General features: G+C 41.9%; 1 long non-coding RNA gene across 1 annotated transcript in view; it reads right to left on the bottom strand.

Moving 5' to 3' along the window:
• The window catches only part of LOC125281556 (uncharacterized), a 148,300-nt gene that overhangs the window by 12,464 nt on the left and 115,745 nt on the right, over positions 1-20,091 (bottom strand). Inside the window, exon 12 of the long non-coding RNA XR_008961051.1 lies at positions 10,076-10,213. This is a non-coding gene — a long non-coding RNA (uncharacterized LOC125281556). The remainder of the gene's footprint in view (positions 1-10,075; positions 10,214-20,091) is intronic.

The following is a 20,091-nucleotide window of genomic DNA, read 5'->3' as shown; positions in this document are numbered from 1 at the left end:
TGGGGCAACCCCTATTAGCACCCAAATAAATTTTAAAAAGGAAAGACAAAACAGAAGAAAGAAAGAGAAAAAGAGGGAAGAAAAAAAAAACCCATACCATAAACTGGGAAGGTAGGGGCATGGCTCCAACAGTGGGTAATGAAATGCACCCTCAGGTCAGAGCTTTGTGGCATCCCTAGATCCTCCCACGCAAGTACCAGAAATCGGCCTGCAGATGCCATCTATTGGAGCACTTCAAAGGTCCTAGAAAAGTCAGTTCTCTGGGCACTGCATAGTGCTTTGTTGTACGCACTTTTTTATTGAGATTTTGTTTATTTATTTGACAGAGAGAGAGAGAGCACAAGCAGGGGGAGCAGCAGGCAGAGGGAGAGGGAGAAGCAGGCTCCCTGCTGACCAGGGAGCCCCATATGGGGCTCGATCCCAGGACCCTGAGATCATGACCTGTGCCAAAGGCAGACACTTAACCTACTGAGCCACCCAGGCACCCCTGTTGTGCACACTTTACATGACACTATGGTTTTCCATACCCAAGTGATCAAGAGAGGGTCAGATTCAGGAGCTGGGGCTGACACTGTGTTGTTAAAGGCCTTCTCCCTATTCTCTGAACTGGGTTAATTGATCACATCTGAGTGTGGCATTGGGTATAAAACCACTTTAGGCTCCCCAGCTCCTCTCAACTTCCTGTTGTCCAAGGATCCCTGAGCCTGGCATCCAGCATAATGAAAGCCTGTGTGGATTTATGGCTGCTCCTACTTGTTTCCTTGATGTGGACGTGTTCTGGGCAAGGGCCAGGTATCAGAGGTGACCCTGAGGGATGGTGCCTTGAAGGGGGAGTTTCTCATCAACATGAACCATGGGGCTTCTGGTGGCTTGGACTTGATTGCCCCCCTCAGTAACTCTTCTAGCTCCATGCTTTTTCTTCCCCTGGGGTCCAGCCGATACTGCTGAATGAGAAGGAGTATTGCACTCAAGGTGTTGTTTTCTCTGCCAATTCTTAGAATTAGCCTCTCCTCTTCTCTCCACTTCTTCCATGGGTCCACGACTGGAAATTCCCACCAAGCCATCCTTGGACCCTCTTCTCTTTTACGTGACTTTTTCTTCCCATTTGCCAGCACCTCCTCTGCTCTTTGACTTTGCACCTGAATTCTTTAAACAGACATTAACTGGCCTCCCTTGTCTAGCTGTCTCTCTTCCCCTCTAGAACATCCCTGCACAAGATGTGAGGCAAGGGCACATTTCTTAAGATGAGACTTCTGACCAAACCCCTCCTTAAAAACTCTAGTGCTTCTCTGCAGCCACGTAGAGAAAGCACAGACTGGCCTTCAGCATGCCAGAAAGACTGACCTCAGGCTACCCTCACATCCCATGTGTCTGTTTGATCCCCAAACAGGGACTTCCAGACTGCTTGCTTCCCCACTGGCATCGCATGGCCTCACTCTGGCACCTGGAGAGAATCTGGTACAGAAGGCTTTAGAACACATTCAGGGCCATGTGGATCACAGACACTTGGTCATATCAAAGGAAGCAGGTGTTAACTGAAAAATCTTACAGATCCATAAATTGTCCTAAATGCTTAGAAGGAAAAGTTGGGTGGATTATGAACGTATGTCATAGGCAGAATTGATATGGTTCTAGGGGGACAGGAGAACCTTCTTGAAGAAGTCCTATGGAAAGTAGGACCTTGGGGATGACATGTCTTCACTTAGGGTAGGGTTGGGGTGTTGGGGAACAGGGAACAACTCTCTGCTTTTTGCCTTACGTTAAAAAAAAATGTTGTGCAAAATACCTCTATTTCAGAAGTGGTGCTCTGTGTCTCGGCTGCTGAAATGTGACCCATGGGAATGGAATGCAGAGAAGTTGAAAACAGTGATTTGAGTAGACAAGGGAGGGTAGAAAGGGCAGTGAGGGATTTTGAGATGAAGGGGGATCTTAAGCAAGAAGACCATCCCCTCTGCCCAGGGCATTCTCTAAAAACAAGCCTTCTGCAGACTTGGGGCGATGTGGGGTCCCAACGGTTATTAGGGAGCTGATGGAGAATGTCCAGGTTGTGGGAAAGTTAGGGGTGGAAGATTTGTGATGGAAACATCGGTACTCAGAAGTGAGGCAGGTAGAAAAAGAAATCAAACAGGCCATTCCCCCCTTTTGTGCAGACACCCCACAAAGCGCAGCACTGGCTCTGCCCCCACCCCTTCTGGCCCTATAACCTGAAAAACAGGGCCTGGCTTATTTCAGGGCAAGTGCTAGATGAAGCAGGGCCTTGCAGCTCATGTTAAGGTCTTTTTCTACTCCCCATGGGAACCCCAACCAGGAAACCACAGTAGTGGTCCACAAGATGAGAATAATGTGTTGAGTGTCTGTTGCTTTCAGTTGACTTGGGGTTTCAACCACCCTACAATGCCCTTCCCCCAGCCTTGCCTGTTGTCCTCCCCCACGCTGCCATCAGCATTCACAAAACCACATCGGATAGATGAAGGATTGTGGAAGGCAGAATGAATCCTCAACAAATAATCCCTTGTAAACAAGTTGTCTGAGGTGGTGGAGCCATGGACTGACCTGGCTGCTAGCTTCTCAAGATGACCCCTGACCAGATTGTAAACTTGGCCACTCAGGCCTTGGGTCCCTATTTTCCACATCTGCCAAATGCAGAGATGCTTATTCAATTTCTCAAGGATATTAAGAAGTTCAAACTTAAAACGATACTAAAAATGGGATGGTCCAAGGAAACAATGAATATGTGGGTGCTCTGTAAATATAAATCACTCTCAAAGTTTTAGACAATGAAATTGAAACTGTGCGTGCACACGTGCCTCTGTGTGTGTGTGTGTATTTCCCAGTGGTAGGAGTGTGTGTGTGTGTGTGTGTGTGTGTGTGTGTATTGCCCAGTGGTAGGAGCGTGTGTGTGTGTGTGTGTGTATTGCCCAGTGGTAGGAAATTCCTGGTGGCAAAAGAGGCAGATGAGTCTTCTAGGGCCTATTGTCATTGTCAAGTGTCCCTTGTACTTCAGAGCTGACAATGAGTAACTTTGTGCAATTTCTAGAGTCATCCATCCCCTCTTCTCTCTGGGGGATACATTCCAAGACCCACAGCAATGCCTGAAACTATGGGTACTGTGGAATCATAAATATACCATGTTTTTCCCATATATATAGGCTTACGATAAAGTTCTATTTACAAATTAAGCACAGTAGGAGATTAACAATAACAATAATAAAATAGAACAATTATAACAATATACCATAATGAAAGTTATGTGCATGTGGCATCTCTCTCTCTCTCTCTCAAATATCTCATTGTACTGTCCTTAGCCACCTTCTCGCCATGATGTGAGATGATAAAATGTCCATGTGCTGAGATGAAGTGAGGGGAATCATGTAGGCGTGGTGACACAACATTAGGCTACTTCTGACCATATGTCAGAAAGAGAATCATCCGCTTCCTGACCATGGTGGACTGCGGGAGAACTGAAAGGGGAACCATGGATAAGTGGGGACCACTGTACCCTACGTTCACCTTTAACACTGAATCTTGTCCTCGTGGGTTTGACAGGTTGAGGCTCACTGGGCTTGAGCTTAGTGAATCCAGGAAGGTTAGATGGTGAGAGATGCAGGGATCAGGGTGATGAAGGTGTTGTAGGCCATTGGCATTTCTGATTTTCTACTAAATGCAGGAGGAAGCACTGAGAGATTTGTACACAAGCTGGGAAAATCATCTCATCTGCATTCCTTTGGGCAGCTGCTCTACAAGGAAAATAGGACCGGAAGCAGTTGCTTCCGTGGGCAGACCACCCCCAAATGTGCCACTTTGCATAACTGATTATTTAAAAATAAAGTTACTTAAGAGTCAACCTATGCAAGAAGGACACTCAGGCCCTCCTCTGCCCTCCAGAAAGCAAGAAATAAATCTCCCTTGTGAAAGGTACCCTCTCATACCAAGATGGACAGAGACATCCTTATCGTCGGTGACAGGAAATTTAGAGCCAAGAAGGCTATATAAACAACTCTTTTCCTTTTACTAATTTGCTACCCAGCCCAAATTCTGTTGAGAATTTCTTACTAATTGAAGCTTGCAAAGTAAAGTTTTCTTTGTCCTGTTAATCCCTCACAGACTTATTATCTGTTTGTCTGAAAAGTATAAAAACTGCCTGCCTTGGTCATTTCTTTAGGTTTCAATTTCATTACTTGGGCCTCCACATTAATGTAGTAAAACTTTGGGTTTTATTCTCCTGTTGATCTGTCTCATGTCAATTGACTTCTTAGTCCAGCTGGAAGATCTTGAGGGTAAAGGAAGAATTGTTCCTTCCCTTCATCCTTCACAAGGCTCCTGAGACAGCCCAGCAGAGACACGTGGTAATCTGGGCCAGGGTATTGATCATGGAGAAGTGAGTCTACATGAGATATATTTTGAAGGTAAAAGTGAGAGGACTCGGGGCAGACTAGATGCAGGTATGAAGGAAAAGAAGGAGTTTGAAGAGATCCTAGTGTTTCATGGCTTGGCAGTTGGATGGAGTATGCTGCTATGGAATGAGGTGGAGGGCAAACAGGGAGTGGGGTAAATCGGGGCTTCTGTACCTTTCAGAGGAGTATTTCAAATTTCCACTCGGATGGTTAGTAGCTAATTGGAGAGATGGCTCAAACTCAAGAGAGAAGTCTAGATCAGGCATAATGATCAGATCCCCCAAGGTAACGCGATGTTGTCCAAAGAGCCAGGACTGAGTGTGATTTTCATCCCCAGCTCTGTATTCTGGGACCCTGAGAAAGTCACTCCGTTCTCCATAGTTACTGCACACCTGCTACTGTGTGGCACACAGCCATAGGCAAAAGTTGAAACATGGGATCTATTTTCACCAAGTTCAAGTTTTCCCAGAATGCTCGGTGTTGGGGAACTTGCTCCTAGCATGCCCTAATAAGGATGCAGCCCTCTGCCCCTCCACCAAATGGGGGAGGCCACGGACATGCCACAGCAGCTCTTTCTCTGGTAAAAGCTCTTGAGTGCTGTGCAAGTTCACTCTGGCCATCTGGGGAGCGCCCGTTTGAGAGAGGTAGAGGGCACCCGTAGAGCTATGAAGGCAATCATGTTTTACCCAGATCTCAAAGTTCCATTTCTTATAGCTGAAGATGATCTTCCTTCTTGGTACCCAATGCTGTTCAAAATTCTTGGAGCTGTTCCCTGAAACAGACTTGTAGACGGTCTTCTTTTTTCTTTGCCTCCTTTAACAGTGTTGGTGGAATGTAGCCATTTCAATTTTCTCACTGTAGCTAAAAGAGCACTGTTTTATAGAGATGAATTGGGAAGCCCTGATGAATTATTCCTGGGGACTGGCTGTCAGGCAATTCGAGTGCGGCCAGACGAACTTGAATTTTATTATCCTGTTAGTCTCTGTGGGATCGTGACGCAGGTAAGAGAAGGAATTGTCTTCCTTAGCACCGTCTGTAAAATCTTTGGAAGCATTGTTTTATGTTTGTTCTTATTATAGTATGCTACTGGTCTTGATAATTGGTACCATAGACTGAGCAGATGCATAGAAAGAACTCGAAGAACCTTTTCTATTTTCATTTATCCACCAGAGACCTACTATGTGTAGGATACTGAGAGCGAATGAGAAACTCAAAGACCTTTCTCTTCGGAAGCTTACGGTCTATGAGGGTAGAACACCCATTACATGGATAGCATGATATATCATCCAGCATTTTCACTCAGTTTCTAATCCTCAGAATTCCATGAGGTTGATTCATCTCCACTTATGATGATTAAGGAATTACGGCACAAAGGCCAGTGGTGTAACCAAACTCAAGAAGTCAGGGCCAGAAACCAGATTATTTGATGCCCAGGCTAATAAGCCCTTTGTTTTGTTTTCAGTTATGGCTCTGGGATAAGAAACTGTAATTACAGAATGCAGGGGTCCCTGGGTGGCTCAGCTGATTAAGCATCCAACTCTTGATCTTAGTTCAGGTCTCAATCTCAGGGTTATGAGTTCAAGCCCCTCATTGGGCTCCAGGCTGTGTGTGGAGACTACATAAAAAAATAATAATAATAAAATAAAACAAATTATAGAATGTATAACTATGATTTTTTTAAAAAATACCATGGGATTTTGGAGGAAAGAGAGATCTGAGAGGGTCCTGAACTAGAAATACACTTTACTTATTCTTCTCTACCTCACAAAAGAGTATTGAAAATGCACCTGGATTGTATCAACATCCAAGTAAGGAAAGTTCTAGGAAGGTTTTGATATAGGAGTTTTCTATCACACCAAAGGGAAGTATAATATATCCAATTTATCTGTCTTAACTTGCACTGCTTTAGACATCGGGCTAAATATTTTCTGTTAAGAAGCTGGCCTTCAGGTCACAGGCAAGGGATAACTTGGACATGTTGCCATGCAATGCTTTCACTGGATCCTCTTCACTGACCCACAACTATCATGATCCGAAAGCACCGCTTTTGCTGGTCCAGCACATACCAAGGCACCAGCCCTTACTCCCCACAGTGCCACGCTAGTCCCTCAGATGTACTCCACTACACCTGCCATGGAGAGGTCCAAAGGCATTTGAAACACTTTCAGCAGTTTAAAACATCTGCCACTCATAGAATCCTTGGCAACAGCCTAAACCAGTAGTCATCAAGCAAGGATGACTCCCCACACCCACCATCATGGTCATTTGGAAACATCTAGCAACAGTTTTAGTTGTCAAAACTGGGCAGGGTTTTGGGGTGCTCCTGACATCTAGTGAGTAGAGGCCAGACACAATGCTAGACACCCTACAGTGCACAGGACATTCCCCCCCCCCGCAAAGGATTATCTGGCCTGAAATGCCGGTAGTGTCGAGGTTGAGGAACCAGGCCTAAATCATCACACTTGCCCTCTCGCCAACCTTGAGCAGCTCTTCACTAAAGGAGCATAGAACAGTGACCCCAGAAACAGCCTGAATTCTCGCCTCATTGATACACAATCCAGATGAGAACATTTCATATTTTTAAAACTGCTTTTTTTCTGTCTCACCCCTTCATTTGACTCACTGAACCAGACAGATCATGAGATCCCAGAAAATATATGCTTCATCCATCTTATAGGATACCATGCAGCTAATAAATTTATACAATAATCCAACAGCTTGAGAACCTCCCTACTAAAGTAGGGAAAAAAGATAGAGATATAAAGAGATCATCTTTTTTTTTTTTTTGCTGTGTGTATAGCATACTTTGACTATTAAAAAAAGCTTAGGTGGGAATACATGCAAGTAGCTACAGAATAAAGCCCAGACTGATATGCTTATAGGAGTTATATCTCATTTATTGAACACCAAATATGTTTCAAAAGATCCCTACAAAGACTACATGTTTTCTGTTCAGAAAACTCAATTTCTTAGCACAAATACGTAATTTTCTATTAGCTATCTTCCTTTTTTGCTCTGTTTTCAAGCATTTGGAGACCAGAAGTAAAGAGAAAATGTCATGTTTTAATATAGAGATCATATAAAGCATTTCAGAACCCCACAATAAGGGTCTTTTCTAAAAATCCCCTTCTCATGGAACAATTTTTCTCCCAAGAAGCTATGAAATTTTTTCTTTCCTAGAATTCTGATTTGAGGAATCTAATATAAAACTTTCAAGGTCAACGGACCCTCAACTGCCAGTTCCATTCAAAAACTTCTGCCATGCACTTGGTGTTCTGTTTTCTGATGAAGTTAAGTGCTTCTGCTCTGCCAAAGAGAATTTAATTATCTTGATTGGGGTAAATATCATGATCTCTAGAGATACTGAGTGGCCGATTTTTTATTTGAATATATTAAAAAATGTTGTGACAACTGAACACGTAGTTCAAAGTGCTCTTCTCTCACCAGATTTTCTTTGATGGGGTCGTTTTTCATTCCTGGCTTGCCTATACACCAAAGAATCTATCAATTTCTGCTAAACTTCGTTTGGAATGTACAGTTCCCAGGTCAGTCCAAAATATCCATTGGCTCCTCCCGTAAGACACCGAGAGCTCGTAGCTGAAATTCACTGCTATGTACCTGGAAACCCTGACATTGTGACTGTCCTTAGCTTCTCAGCTTCACAGGGCTCTGCCAATGTTATTTTCTCTCTACAGAAGCTCACTATTCAGAGGGCAAGACTCAGGACAAGTGAGTCACACAAAATTACAAAACCAGGAGTGAACCTTGCTTCTTAATACTAGACCCTTGGTTCTTCCTATCTACTCTTCTACAAATGATGAAGACATGGTGCCAAACCTAATTCACAGCACAAACACTTGACACACAGTGTCTACGGAGATTTCGTAGGCATGCAGATTGGCTTTGACTCTTCCACGATTCAAGAGGCTCTGAGCTGTGTGGAAGAGTTGAGGTTTGGGAAGGCAAATACATAATAATCCATTGCCCCTTCTATTTGAAATCAATTAAGTAATAAATCATTGGATATGAAAGATGTCAATCCAAATGTGTAGCTTTATTTCTAGTAAAGCCACTGGCAAAGGAGGTTTTAGATCTGCCACTGGAAAGCCTCCTGCAAGCCCACCATGAAACAAGTTTGCTGACCCAGAGGAAGGAAGAACTGGAAAAATTCAGGTTTCCCTCTTCCCTGCCAAGAGCTTTATTTTTTTTGAGAGAGAGAGAGACTGTGTGTGTGCACATGTGTTGGGGGTGTGGAATGAGGCAGAGAGAGAGAGGAAGAGAATCTTAAGCAGGCTCCACACTCAGCGTGGTGCCCAACACAGGGCTTGATCTCACCAGCCTGAGATCATGACCCTTAGATCATAACCTGAGCCCTGAGCCTGAATCGAGTCCCACACTCAACCGACTGAGCCCCCCAGGCACCCTTGCCTTCCAAGAGCTTTGCCATAGGCTAGACTTTTGGTTGTGGAGCAGACCAGAACATGGCCCTCTGAAGACAGTCAGACTCCACAGGGAGAACTGTTTCCAGACTGAACTAAGCATGATCAGTTCCTTCTCCCAAATTTTCCATCAGATAATACTTTCCTATTGCCTTAGAAAATTAAGGGACAGGACCTAGAGAAGGTAAAGTTATTCCTCCCATAGGTTCTTCTCCTGGAAAGTGGTCCAAAATCTACCTGTCTTCTCTGAAAACTTCAAAAAATTAAAAGAAAAATAGTACCCAACAGCCCATTTAAAAAAGCCCATTTAAAAAAGAAAAAGAAAATTCTGTACTTTAAGCAATAAGCATACAATTTCTTCCAAGCCAATTGGAATTGAATACGGAAAAAGAATCAGAACGTTAGACACTGATTCTATCAGGTAACAGCTTTTGAGCAAAAATGCTGTTTGCTTTTCCAAGTCTTCTGCCATATTTTTTGCTCTGTTTTCTTGAAGAAGTTAAGTGCCTCTGCTTTGCCAGAGAGACCTTTAATTACCTAAATTGCTAATGATAACCTTGTTTATTGAACACTTGCTATACGCCAACCACAAGTTAAGAAGAATTTCAGGCATTTTAATCATCATTCTCAATGCTATGCATGAGTTACTAGTATTGTACCTATTTAATGTTCGAGAAACCTGGGCATAGACACATTAAATGATTTGCCAACATCACACAGCCAGAAAGTCCTAAATTTAACTCTAGGTAGGATGGCTAGAAAACCATTTTGTTGTAGCCCTAGACTCTGCAATTCTGGATTGGTTAGCAGGCTCTCGTCTCAGCTTCCAACCTGACTCATGTAGTCTTCCAAACAAAACAAATAGATGTTATTAGCTCTTTATTAACATATTAATAAACTTCAAGAGATTCTAGGAAAATCTTGCCTTCAACCTAGTACTGTTTCCAGCAAAAATTACAGTGAATATATTCTTGAAATCATTTGTCTTAATTTAACAGAGGACTTTTTCTGTGTCCATAAGTTATTATCTCACAATGAAGGATTCGGTGAGGGGCTGCTAGAGTGTTGGACAAGAACATGATCATGTGTTATGCCCAATACAAAATAAAAAATTATTGTTACAACAAGGTCTGGCAAAACTTGGGTTCAAAGTTCAATCTCAAAATTCAGGAATGATATCTTAAGTTTTTGTATTATTTTTAATTCCCTTTTCCCCCTCCTTTGAAAGTTCCTATGTCTCACCTGGTGAGTTCTTTTACTACACTGAAGAAAGCAAGAACTTCATCCCATTCCCACCTGCTCAACGCTGGTTCTTGATACAGTCCAGATACTGTGTGAGATGTGGTTATGTCCACTTCGGAGAACACTGGGTAAGGATACCTGCAAAAGCCAACATTTAATGTGCCCAATCAGATATTTTATGACTTAAAAAAAAAAAAGGAACCCATTGGGGTAAGTAACAATCGGTAACATTTAAATCCCCACTGAAGTCTAAATGGCATCTAATTCAGTATAGAGACATATAAGTAGGGTTATATTGGGTTCTTTCTCCTGTGCTTCTATCACGCCATACTTGGTATTCATATGAGGAAGACCCTATACCTTCCAGTCTTATAAATCTCTCCTCACCCTAGGATTTTTTTTCCTTAACAGTAAGGATTTCACTCTGAAGTTCAGACCTGAATATTTGAGTCCAAAACCAATGACTGTAAGACAAGAAGGAGTTGAAAAGTTCACAGGTTGCTGGATTAGAGCATCTTTCTTATCTTTCATGGAGACACTAAATGTCTTAAGGCTGGAGAGGGCTCTTTAAAAGAACCAACCGAGCTCAGTCATTTGGGTTTTCCCACTGGGTCCAGTTCAAACAAAATTGTAAACATGTACAAGACTCCCTGTAAATTTGTCTTCTTTTTTTAAATATCATCTTCAAGATGCAGGATCAATGTTGCTCCCATTCTTTTTTTTTTTTTTTTTAAGATTTTATTTATTTATTTATTTTAGAGAGAGAAAGCATAAGCAGGGGGAGGGAGAGAAACAATCAGACTGCCTGCTGAGTGGGGAGACCCACACAGGGCTCAATCCACGACCCTGAGATCATGACCAGAGCCAAAATCAAGAGTCAGATTCTCAACCAACTGAGCCACCCAGGTGCCCCTATGGTGCTCCCATTCTTAAAATTATAGGAGGGCAGGTGTTATGATGAGCACTGGGTGTTATACACAACTAACGAATCACTGAACACTTCATCAAAAACTAATGATGTATTGTATGGTGGCTAACTGAACATAATAAAAAAACTCTATACTATCCCAAGACCATCTGGGATATAACTCATATCTGGAAGTTATAAGAAAATCATATCCTAAAGGTAATCTTATGTATTTTAACTTTTTCCATTCCCATTTTAGCCCATGGGTATGAGCTCAGAGAGAGTCCTCCCCCTCCTCTGACAATATCCCTGAAACTTGAGACTCGTAAATACCACATATCAGCTAGTTACGGACTTGGTTTTTCCACAGTCAACACCTTTTTATGGACCACGTAATTATTCGCTTCAAGAAGATTTGTCCCATCCTTTCATCATGAATTTTAGAATCTTGTGCCCTTGGACACTCAGCGGCAGCACAATGAATCATGGAACTTTACATCAAAAACTAGGGATGTACTGTATGGTGGCTAACATAATATAATTTAAAAATATTATTTAAAAAAAAGGAATGACCCAGTTTAGTCATGTGGCATTTTGTTTTTATATAGTTACATGTTTTTAATTCACTATAATCTAGCTTAATTCCTTTCATGATGCCTTTGAGAAGAGGCCACTTGTGTTTTTAACTTTCAACGTGGCCACAAATCCATGAATAAAATTTGACATGTTTTATTGCATATCTGTGTTTATTGCATTTCTAACAGCATTCCAAGGTGCCAGGTTGAGTGACCAAGAAGGTGGGAGCTGGAGGAAGGTTATGACCAATATTGTTGTCAGTAGCTATTTAAAACTCAACGATTGCAAATGCGTGCTAATTGTGTGCAGTAACGTGGCTATTAAGTTCACTAAAGGAGTGAATAGAAACTGAGACCCGCTACAAGCATAGAGCTCTCAGAAGGGTGAGCGAACAGGATGTCGATTTAGACCCCCCCCCCAGAGATTTAACACAGAGCAAACTCTGAAAGTTATGATCATGTCTACCAATACCTTTTCAGATTTTACTTTCATGAAGATGGTATCACGTTGTAAAATTTAGAAGCCGTGTCACTTACCATCAAAGGAATCTCAGCGGTGCGCTCTATGGCAGTGACTCAAGCATGGCCACTTACTTGTGGATAGCCGGTGGATCAGGTGAAATAAGATCCCAGTACAGGACAGAGGTGTTCCCAAAGTCCAAACTGGCTACTGAGTTTCTGTCTTGGACCTGGATGAGCTCTTAACTGCCTAGTCACCTCCAGGAATCTCCACGTATTTTCTTTTCTTTTTTTTTTTATAATAATTTTTTATTATATTATGTTAGTCACCATACAGTACATCCCTAGTTCCACGTATTTTCTGTTCAGGCATTGCTAATACTATTTTCCATTTGCACGTCCCATTAGCATGAATTCAAGCAAGAGAAATCCATTTTCTGAAGCTATCATGGTCCCAGCCCCTTCCACTGTCGTTTTCACAAGGAACATGTGCATTTCTCAGTGAAGGTAAAGGACACCTTCATCTCAGTCTGCTAGGGCAAGACCAAGACTGCAAACCTCCCTAGGCAGAGCTCAGGTATTAAGAAGTTGGCCCTTTGAGCCTGCATCCTCTTATTATTTCTTTTCACCACCTTTTTGCCTTGCAAGTAAAGAGAGCTGCTTGCATTTCAAAGGTTTTGTTTTGCTTTTTTTCCACTGCCTCTGACCCATCACTCTGATTGTCTCTCTCAGGCTACGCATGTATAGGATTGGGGACCACAGTGTCAGGGTCATGTGCTTTCCTGGGCTGTGCAATATCAGCAACCCATATAAAGATATGCCCCTGCAAATCCCTCCCTATATTTGCAGTTCTGGAGTTCCTGATACTTGACCAGCTAATGTGAAACTGCCTAATATTATGTACCTATTATCTCCCCACCCTTAACACCTTCTCTTAGAATGATCCTTTATTCTGCTCTTCCCAATGTGTGTAAACAAGAGCCTTTCAAGGAGGAATCCAAACCCCCCAAAATCTGCACAAATCAGGTACACAGGCCAAGATTCTAAAATAAACCTCCTCCCACCAAAATACATGTGTGTGGATGAAAAGGTAGACAGACAAATCCAAGAATGCATATTTTCTAGGACTTGTACATTTGAAGAGGCCCAGGCTGGGTGCACTACAAGACTATCCCATACTCTCAGTTGACTTTAGTCCAGAAAATGGGTATTTTGCTATACAAAATTATATTTGAAAAAGAAACATCAGTGATTCGGCACTCTAGTTACAGTGCTACAATGCCATTCATTCAGTTAATACGTATATATTGAGAGAATACTGGGAGTAAAATATTATTTTATCCCTAAGGATAAATTAATTAAAAAGCAAACATTAATACATTAATTAAAAAGCAAACAGACAGGGGCGCCTGGGTGGCACAGCGGTTAAGCGTCTGCCTTCGGCTCAGGGCGTGATCCCGGCGTTCTGGGATCGAGCCCCACATCAGGCTCCTCCGCTATGAGCCTGCTTCTTCCTCTCCCACTCCCCCTGCTTCTGTTCCCTCTCTCGCTGGCTGTCTCTATCTCTGTCGAATAAATAAATAAAAAAATCTTTAAAAAAAAAAAAAGCAAACAGACAAGGATCTTCCCTTCTTGACCTTACATCCTAATACATAAGAAAAACAAAATGAGTAAAATATATAGTATGTGTTTAGTGCCTAGAGGGAAAAATAGGGAAGGGGGATGTAAAATGTTGATGTGGCTGAAATTTTAGGTAGAGTGGGGGAGAAAAGGACTCAAAGAATAGAGAGTTTTGAATAAAGAGACTAAGCAAGTAGCCATATGGATATCTAGACAGAGAACAGGAAGGGTAAATAATGCCATTTAAAATAATTAAGGATTCATGTACACAAAACAGCACACGTTTCACTTTGCACCCAAAAGATATTCATCAAATACATTAGAACAGTTAGCTATGATGGAGGAAGGATAGATTGATTAAATCAATGAAATCAAGAGAGAGGTCTTGCATTGGCCAATGACAACAATGTGTGATTAACTCAACCCTTGAAATCTCTTTAAAAAGTGTAACTACCAAGTTCGATTTTCTTTAAAATTAGAAATAGGTGAAGCTAGTCCTCTTGGCTTTCCCAGGTGGATAGAGATAACGGTGGGTGGAGCTAGGGTATATTAAGAAAAATAAGTCAGTCAGAGAAAGACAAATATCATATTATTTCATTCATATTCACTCATATGTGGAATTTAAGAAACAAAACAGATGAACAGAGCGGGAGGGGGAAAAGAAAATGAGGGAAGCAAACCATAAGAGACTCTTAACTGTAGAGAACAAACTGAGGGGTGCTGGGGCACAGGTGGGCAGGAAATGGGCTAACTAGGTGATGGGTATAAAGGAGGTACTTGCTGTGATGAGCACTGGGTGTTTTACGCAAGTGATGAATCACTAAATCCTACACCTGAAACCAATATTACCATATGTGTTCACTAGCTAGAATTTAAATAAAAACTTGAAACAAAAAAGTAAATAATTAGTCCCTCAGCAGCTCAGTCAGAATGATCAACATTCCTAAAATCATCCCACAAGGATAGCACCCAACAAAGTAAACTGCATCATGCATCACGATAACCCGGGGAGCCCCATTAAACACAGATTGTTGGGCTCCCACTCCCAGGCGTGGGAGCAAGAATTTGCATTTGTAACAAGATCCTAGATGATGTTGATTCTTCTACTCTGGGGCCCACACTTTGGGAATCCTACAGAATAGTAATGAAGGCTAGCCTATGAACAACGCCTGCCCAGGCACTTCGAAAATCCTCAAGATATTCTAAAGATGACTCAAAATGCTTTCACTTGATTTGACATGAGAATATCCTATACTTCAGACCTCAGGACTGTGGAGTATCAAGTATGTTGAGAGCTTTCTCTCTGTTCTCCAGATTAGTCAAGTAATCCTATACATTCACTGTGGCCTGATGCATGGACACACTTCAGGCTTCTCAGCTTCTCCCAACTTCCAGTTGCTTGAGGGGTTAGTTCTTAACCTGTGATCTAGCATGAGGAAGGCCTTTGTGGAGCTCCCTTCTGCTTTTTTCCTTGATTTGGATGTGTTCTCAGCAAGATTCAGGTTTAAGAGTACACTTTGACTGAAGTTTGAAAGGGTGGTTCCTTGATGACCATGAGTCATGGTGAAAGAGGGCTTCACTGCCTCCATTTTGACCTCAAATTTTCTAGTTTAGTTCTTCATTCTGGCTTGTCTCTTGGCTCAGGCAGAAGACCCTAGGGCAAATCATCCCCTGATGGGAACCAAAAGTACCCCCTCAGTAACAAGGACTTCCCTGAGCCACCAAGAACCCCCCAATGATGGACGCCAAGACAGCAATCCATTTGACCTTCACCGCCTATCTGCACGTACCCACACACCTTTGTCCCGCATTTTCCTTACATAAACCTGAAAGTATTTTTTGCCCTTTGGAGATAGTCTCTGAGACATTAGTTCGCTTTCTCCCCAGTGTTGGCCTCACTGAAATAAATCCCTCTCTTGTTTGACCACCACTCGTCTCTCTGCCTTTGGATTTTGTCAGCTGTAAGTGGCCGAACCTGGTCTGTTTTGGACCCCCGGAGCCAGGCGCTCTTGCCCCCCTGTGCCCCAGTCACAATGGGACTTCTAGGCTAGTTGCTTAGGTTCTTTCCTAAAAGCTGAGAATGGATGGTTCCAATTAGCCCTAGCTATAGTCTTCTCCTTGGGTCCAATTAATAGTATTGAACAATTGATGAACTCCCATCATTATCTTCTCTCTCAAAAATATACGTTGATGGTTTTCAGAGTTAACTTGTTTTCCTCTTCTCTCTCATTTCCTCCCATTAAGTCATCCATGGCCCATCTGCTCTTCCAGATGGGTACCCCAGCTATTCTTTTACGACTTCACATGAAACCACATTGTGGCACATTATCAACTATTGTCCCTTACTGATTTTATCTCCTCCTCTCACAATACTGCTAGGTAAGTTTTCTTAGCTACTCCCTAGTTCAATTCTGTCTTCAAAATTCCAGAGCTTCCCTACAGCCACCCTGGTGAAACAGACTCAAATTGTATTCTACCCCTCACATCAACCTCACCCAGAGCCCCGCCCCACCCCAATGCTGCTCATCTAAAGACTTCAGGAAAAAAAATTTAGGACCTTTTAATCCTGTTTGCATAATATGTCTCCAGTACCTTATGCAGACCATACAGGTTCTGGACAAAAGGTACCTGACTCAGAAGGACCTTCAGAGTCCTATCATAACACTGGTACTTCAGAGAAGGTACTATGCAGCTCGTGGTGGTTATTTCTATCTTGACGGGGCCACAGAATATGAAGATATTTGGTTTAACACTATTCTGGGGATGTCTGTGAGGGTGTTTCTGGATGAGATTAATATTTGACTGTAGAATGAGTAAAGCAGATCACCCTGCCTAGTGTGGGTAAGCCTCATCCAAGTCAATTGAAGCCTGAATAGAACAGAGAGGCTAAGAGGGAACTCCTCCTACCCCATTGCCTTTAAGCGGGGATATTGGTTTTTTCCTGTGTTCAGACTCAAGCTGAAACTGACTCTTCTAGGTCTCAAGCTTTTGGACTAGAAACCACACTGTTAGTACTCCTGAGTCTCCAGCTTGCTAACTACACATCTGACGACTTATTAGCCTCCATAATCACATGAGACAATTCCTTATCATACATACATACATACATACATACATACATACATACATACAACATACTATTTAGTTCTGTTCCACTGGAGAACCTAATACACAGCTATTTAAGTTTTCCTCAGTGTTAACATTGAAAGGATACACTTTACTCACCTTATGAATCTTTAGTACCTGTAATAATAATAAAACACTAAATCTTAGGAGGTTTTGTTTATAATGAATAAAGGCTCTCTTCAAGCTGCCCCAAATGATGGATTATTGCAGACACCTGACAGGCTTCAGTTATACGAACACAAGTCAGTTGGTCCTCTCACAACTTCCTATTTCCTGAATGCACGTTGCCTTGAGCGCTGGCCAGATGAAGGTTTTTCTGGCAGTAGGCGGTCTGCACCTCCTTTTTTCTCCGATTTGGACTTGCTCTGGAGAACAGCCAGGTATTTACAGGATAACAGGAGAGATGGTGGATAACTGATGATCAATAATGGGGCTGCTTCTTTGGCTTTCCAAATCGGAATGTTTCCATCTGCCGCTACATTGCTAATAACTAAGGGTCGGCACTAAATGATCTGCCTTGTTTCCCACCTGGCTTCACCACAGGTAGCTTCCTTTGTCCAGCAATACCCTTTCCCCCTTTAAGGATAGCTTATCATACTAGAAGGAAATTGGGGCTGGTCACTTAGATAGAAGTTTCCAATATATCTGAGATGCAAGGGTTATCTCGGCTTTAGCTGTGGAGAATGAGGCCTGGACAGAAACCTTGAAAAGACACATTCACTGTATATGTGTCAAATGCTTGTCTCTGGATTCTCAGCTATTTCAGAGGGACCTTTTCTTTTTCAGTTTGGTAAATCAAGATGCCAGTAACTGGAATTATGTGTAGCAGAAATTTTAATCATGAGCCCAAGAGAGTTATATCCTAATAGATTTTCAAGATACAGAGTCTGGTCCACCTCCAGAATCCAGTTATTTGAAATACACACATAAGGACTTCAGGATGGAGATTCCTAATGCTATTTCTAGAGAAAAGGTAACTGATCTCTTACAGCTGGACAGACCAACTCAAAATTCTGATAGACACAGGTCCTATATACCACAGGGTTTTTTTCTTTAAGATGTCTTATATAGGGAAGATCTGGGGGACATAAGAATGTAGACATCTGGGGCCCAATCCACATTCAAAGAATTGGAATTCTAGGATCACATGGGTGGCTCAGGTGGTTAAGGTCCAACTCCTGATTTCAACTCAGTTCATGATCTCAGGGTTGTGGGATTGAGCCCCACGTTGGGCTCTGTGCTCAGCTCAGAATCTGCTTTTCCCTCTCCCTCTGCTCCTGCCCCTACTTGTGCTTTCTCTCTCTTTCTCTCACTCTCTCTCTCTCTTAAATAAATAAAATCTTTAAAAATAAATAAAGAAAATAAAGAACTGGAATTCTGAGAATTTGGCCAAGGAATTTGATTTTTAACAAGCACTAATGTTGACTCCACAATAAAATTTTAGTGAAGAGCCAGTGACTTTATCATTTCTTGATTCTAACCACAATTGGGACTCAACATGAAGTCACTTTTTTTAAAGATTTTGTTTATTTATTTGAGAAAGAGAGAGAAAGAGCATGAGCCAGGGGGAGAGGCAGAGGGAGAGGGAGACTCAGACTTCTCCTCAGCAGGGAGCCCAATGTGGGCTCCATCCCAAGATTCTGAGATGATGACCTGAGGTGAAGACAGACACTTAACCAACTGAGCCACCAGGCACCCCTGAAGTCACTTTATGTTCATGTTCATAGTGGACAAAATTAACTCACAGAAAATTTGGCGAGATCCTTTCATTCTTTCCTGCCACATATGAGTTCATTTTAGTATCTTCCAGATGCTAAGTTCTCTGAGATCTTACCACTACTACCACTATCTCCCTTGAACTCTTCCAACTATCTATATAACATATTAACTGGATGGAGAACATGTATTTTTAAACTATTACGTCTAAAAGGAAAGGGGTGTGTTTTCTAAAAATCTCAAACTTGTCTCTCTCCAGGTTTCTTCATCTCAGTTAATTGTAGTACCATCTATTCAGATTCCCTTAGAATTATCACTTTTCCTCCCCCAGCCCCACATGCCTATGCGTCCAAAGTGTTTCTAGAATCCCACTGGTTCTTTCCATCTCTTCTACAGAAACTCAAGTCCAAGCTGCCAACAGCAGGTCCTGGTCTATATGAATTTCCCTGTAAGTGTTCTCCCTGATTCCACTCCAGGCCAACAACCCACTCTCCTTCTACCCACTAGGATGAACTTTTAAAATTATCAGTCAGATCCTCCTTACCCCATATCATGCTCACTGTGGTTCATTACATTCTGGTTAGAATGTGGTTACACTGAACTATCTGTTCTTGGAAGTCACCAACCAGAGTCTTTGCATTTCTTAATCTCACTGCCTAGAATGACAGGTGACTTAATGCCTGAGTCATCCTCTGTGTAAAGGGAGAATATCTCGTCTACCTATCGAACATGAGCCAAAAGGGAGAGCGGTCAGGTCAATCATTTTCTGTGAGCTTTACATCTATGATTGTGATACTGAGATTCCCCAGTAGTTGGAAATTGCCAGCAGCAGAAGATGGTTTTAAGACTATGAACAGTTTACCCCTAAAATCTAATCAATCCCACTAGGGGGAATGATTCTTCCAGTGGTTCTACGCTTGCCTCCTTTCGAAAGCACATAATTCCTTTCTCGGATTCTCTAATTCATCTACTAAATTATCATCAGTGTCAAATTATTCTGGGATTTAACTGCCAGATCTTATATTTTACCACCCAATTTCTTGACTGTTAGCAACCTTGAATGCTTCAACCAAAAATATTATAGCTTCAGTTGTCTCTTGACTGATTGGGTATGATACCAGCTCTTTCCAATCTTTTATCAGCACCATTTGGGCTGCTTCATCCATGGGGATGCCTTTTCATCACAAGTCTCAGTTTTATTATTATTCTAGTTCTCCTTAAACACAGCCGCTTGTGATCCGGAAGGGTATGCTCATGCTTCCCTCTTTCTCAGCAATAGGTAGTATTGCTCATGTATTCATTCAACAAATATGTATTGATCATTTATTGTGGGCTTGTTCTTGGCTCTAAATAATACAGCAATGAACAAAACAGACCACAGTTTCATTCTTATGGAGCTTACATTCTCATGCAAAGACGACAATGTTTGAAATAATATAATTACTAGGTCAAATTAGTAGTAAGAGAAAATAATATTGAAAAGGAACATTAAGTTAAGCTATGATCACTAAATTTCAATACCAACTTTATTTGTTTTAGTTTGGTCAAATAACTGTATTGGTTAAGAAAATAATAAGATTAAATAGAGATATTAAGATTAGAACGTAGTTTTT

Source organism: Ursus arctos, unplaced genomic scaffold (genome assembly GCF_023065955.2).
Source record: "Ursus arctos isolate Adak ecotype North America unplaced genomic scaffold, UrsArc2.0 scaffold_23, whole genome shotgun sequence".
In the NCBI taxonomy this organism is placed as follows: Eukaryota; Metazoa; Chordata; class Mammalia; order Carnivora; family Ursidae; genus Ursus; species Ursus arctos.
Note: the sequence above shows the minus strand (reverse complement) of the source record. Positions and strands in the feature narration are given on the sequence as shown.